Source organism: Megascapheus bottae, chromosome X, assembly GCF_031878675.1.
Source record: "Megascapheus bottae isolate mThoBot1 chromosome X, mThoBot2.hap1, whole genome shotgun sequence".
NCBI classification, from domain to species: Eukaryota; Metazoa; Chordata; class Mammalia; order Rodentia; family Geomyidae; genus Megascapheus; species Megascapheus bottae.
Genome location: NC_143547.1, coordinates 68,143,648 through 68,148,135, shown reverse-complemented (window position 1 = coordinate 68,148,135; position 4,488 = coordinate 68,143,648).

Below are 4,488 nucleotides of genomic sequence, written 5' to 3'. Positions count from 1 at the left end.
AGCCAGAACTAGTGCTGTGGCATAAATGGTAGAGTACTAACCTTGAGAAAGCCCAAGGACAGTTTCCAGGCTGTGAGTTCAAGCCCAGGACTGGGAAACAATGTTTTTTTGAGAAGTGCTTAATACAAAGTTGATCTACATTTACCTAGTCACTCTCTCCAACTCAAGGATGCAGACATGAAGAGTGATTAAGAAAGTGTGCTTTCTAGTGGGCTGGGAGTTTGCCTAGCATGCATGAAGACCTAGGTTCAATTCCTCGGTACCACATACATAGAAAAAAGCCAGAATTGGTGCTGTGGCTCAAGTGGTATGGTTCTAGTCTTGAGAAAAACCTAAGTATAGTGCTCAGACCCTAAGCTCAAGCCCCAGGATTGGCAAAAAAAAGTGTACTTTCTAGGACACAGGATTCTTATCCATTTCCCCTGTTCTTCTTTCTCTCTTTTTATAGTCCTTTTACACTCCTTATTCTCCTGTTAGTCTGTTGTTGATAGGCTTCCATCATTGGCTGCTGGCTTTCCAAATGAATCTTTTTTCTTCTGCCAACTTGTCCTCAAGTCATTGACCTGAGAGGTTGGTGGGGGGTATAATACTGGGGCTAGAACTCAGGGTCTCTAGCTCTCACTCAGCTTCTTCTCTAAAAACTGAACCCCTATCACTTGATCTGCTTCTAGCGTTTTGGTGGTTAGAATAAGAGTCTGCAGCATGGCCTTAAACCATTATTTTCAGATATCAGTCTTGTGATTAGCTAGAATTTTAGAGGTGAACAACTAGCACCAATTTTATCTGCCATTTTGAGTGACAAAACAAATGGACTCATAAATAAACCAAATGTGGCGGTGCATGCTTGTAATCCTAGCAACCAAGGGCAAAATGGTTGTGATAAGAGGATCATGAGCTTGATGCCAGCAGCCTGGACTACACTGTGAGACTCTGTGAGTGGACTGGGAGGATGACAGTCAGAAGTCTGCCACGGCAAAAACATGAGTCCTAATCTGGAAAATAAACTAAACAAACACCTGGGGGTGTGGTGCTTAGCAAATGCAAGGAACTGATTTCAAATGCCATACTGCCAGAAAAAATACAATGGAGAGGGAAAAAGGAAAAAAGATTGTATTTCTGGTTTTGCTTAATGTGTGACATTTATCCATCATTCCCTGACATGTTTTTGCCCATAGAAAAGGTTTTATTTTAAAAAATAAAAACCAGTGTTTGTGAGTTTGGCCTAGTGCTAGAGTGCTTGCCTAGCATGCACGAAGACCCGGGTTCGATTCCTCGGTACCACATATATAGAAAAAAGCTAGAAGTGGTGCTGAGGCTCAAGTGGTAGAGCTCTAGCCTTGAGAAAGTCCAAGGACAGTGCTCAGGCCCCGAGTTCAAGGCTCAGGACTGGCAAAAAAATTAAAAATAAAAATAAAAACCATAATTAAAAGTAGGTTATAAAATGATCAAATCAGAGTAACTGTATATCTAACTATATTAAAAATACACATAGAAGCAAAAAAAACCCTGAAGACTCTACACTTAATTTCTTTTTTAAAGTTGTTATTGTAAAGGTGATGTACGCAGTGGTTATAATTCAGGTAATGAGTACATTACTTTTTGATCAGTGTCCCACTTTCATTCATTTCTTCCAGATTTTTCCCTCCTGATTCCTTCTCCCCCACAAATTGTAGAGTTTGTTTTCAGCATAAGATTCTGAACATTCACTCAGTGAATCCAAAGGAGGATATTAAGAGAGGATCACAAGGGCTCAATAACAAAGTGTAAATGATGATATAAAATGATGTTTATTTACACTTAATTTCATCTGATGCCTGTCAAACATTTTATCCACTTATATGTTCAGCAAATATTAATTGACTGCTTACAAGCTAATATTAATCCAAATCCACATGTTCCTTCCAGACCCTTGTTTGAAGTAATCATTGACATGATAGTACGGTGGCATTGCATCTAAAACAGAAGTTCTAAGTCAGCACTCATAGTGAAGCAAACATGTTTTCTCTATACAGCTCTTTTTTTGCCAATCCAGTGGATAGAACTCAGGGCCTGAGCATTGTTTTGGGTTTTTCTCATGGCTAAAGCTCTGCCACTTGAACCTCAGCACCACTTCCAGCTTTTTCTGTGTAAGTGGTACCGAGGAATTGAACCCAGGACTTCATGCATGTTAGAAGAGCACTATACCAGTAGGCCACACCCCTGGCCCTGTTTCATATTTTTATTGCTGTTAGCTTCTACAGATATTGTTTGAGCATATATGTGTGGTAAAGGATATGTTTTAATTTTTTCTTTGATGCCATTCTTATGAATGAAATTAAATTTATTTTTATTGTCTTTAGTTATACAAAGGGATTTCAATACAATAAATCGATTTATGAGTGTAATACATCTTTATCAGTATCACCCTAATGCCAGTTTATTTTTGTTTACTTGTTTAACTGGGATTGAACTTAGAGCCTCACACTTGCTAGCCTCTCTCTCTTACGTTCTTAATTTTTTTTTCTGCAGTTCCAATACTATTATCCTTAGCAAATTCTACACATATGTATATTTACATATACACATGTACATACATATGCTATCATTTTAATTGGTAGTATTGAGAATAGTAATAACAATACTTATAATAAACTTTTTTTCTTGCCAGTCCTGGGCCTTGAACTCAGGGCCTGAGCACTGTGTTTGGGCTTTCTCAAGGCTAGCGCTCTACCACTTGAACCACAGCACCATTTCTGGCTTTTTTTCTATGTATGTGGTAGTGAGGACTCGAACCCGGGTCTTCATGCATGCTAGACAAGCACTCTACCACTAGGCCAATCTCCCGGCCCCTATAATAAACTTTTACTATGTCTTGTTGCAGATGGTGTTCTAAATAATTTATAGATAGTAATTAACCCATTCATCAGAAGAAATTTGTGAAGGCTATACAATCCTATGTACTCTGGAAGCTGATATCTGAGGATCATTGTTTGAACCAGCTAAGGCAGAAGTATCCGTGAAACTTTTATCTGCATTTAACTACAAAAAGCTGGAAATGAAGCTGTGGCTCAAGTGGAGTTAAGTGCCACACTTGAGCAAATAAGCTCAAGCACAGTGCTCAGGCCCTAAATTCAAGCTCCTGTACCACCAAAACCCAACAAACAAGCAAACAAATAAATAGTGGATTGAAATTGAAAAGGCAGAAGCGGGGCCAGAGGGGGAAAAATACTATCCTGTTCAAAATTAAGATACTTCTAAGCAAGGAAAAATTCAAAATTTATTTACAGATGCATAATTCATGGGAGACAAATGTGTCAAGTATTCATCAAAACTGAATAAGTATTATGTGATAAACAATATCCTCAAACTTATTTTACAATATCACAATTGATTTATTTTCCACCTTGAACCCACTTTGGGTATCTATTGGAGAAACTTGAAAGTAAAGAGCCACCTTTTGGCTAGAGCCAGCATTGCAGTCTGACAATCCCTAACTTGGATGCCTAGTGAACAGAAATAAGGATTTACTTTAATTCATAGTGGAACAGTAGTATTGTGGATGTGTTGAGATCAAATTACACTTGGAACATCTAGGAGGAGAGTTTTGATAAATAATTAGATGAATGTTTGTAGAGCCAGAGAGAGTTCTGGGCTTCATTAGTTGTCATCATTTCTAGGAATACAGTGACACCTACAGTGGATGAGATAAGGAGAACCTGGAGATTGAGAGGGGACTTACAGTATTTAGACATGTGATATATCTGGAAAAATACTCAAAATTCACACTTGTGGATTATAGCTATAAGACCGCTCACCTGTTGTTGTTGTTTTAACACATCACAACCCCCTTCCAGAAAGTAATATAGAATTTCTCTTTAGAATACACCCATAACTTGAACAAGTAGGTACACTCACGGACATGCGGGCACACAATTAGGAACACTAGTTTAAGGAATTCACAAGTTTCCTCTATTAAGTCCTAGTGGACTAATCTAATCAGTGATAACATAGAACAAACAGATAAAATACAAAACAAGTAATGAGAGGCATAATCAATTAGTATAGTGAATGTAAATGGACTGAATATTCCATATCATCCTGGATAAAAATAATACATTTTTCTACGTGCCAGAAGCTCACACCTACAATTCTGCCTACTCAGACTCTGAGATTAGGAGGACTGCAGTATGAGGAGAGCTGGAGCACACAAGCATGTGAGACTTCCTTTGAACTTAGAGTTGGGCTCAGTGGCACATACCTGTTATCCTAGCTACAGCAGGAAACCCAAAATAAGCAGAACACAGCTTAAGTGTGTGCTGGTGGAAGCATAACTCTATCTCAAAATAGCAAAACACAGAAAGAGTGGGACAAAGAGTAAACAAATTCATTCATGATACTCACTAGACACTATGTTGAAAACAAACTTTACAACTTGTGGGTTAGAGGGCAGGGGAAAAATGGGAGACAGTGAGGGAAGGGCTGGCACTGTTCAAAAAGAATGAACTCGTT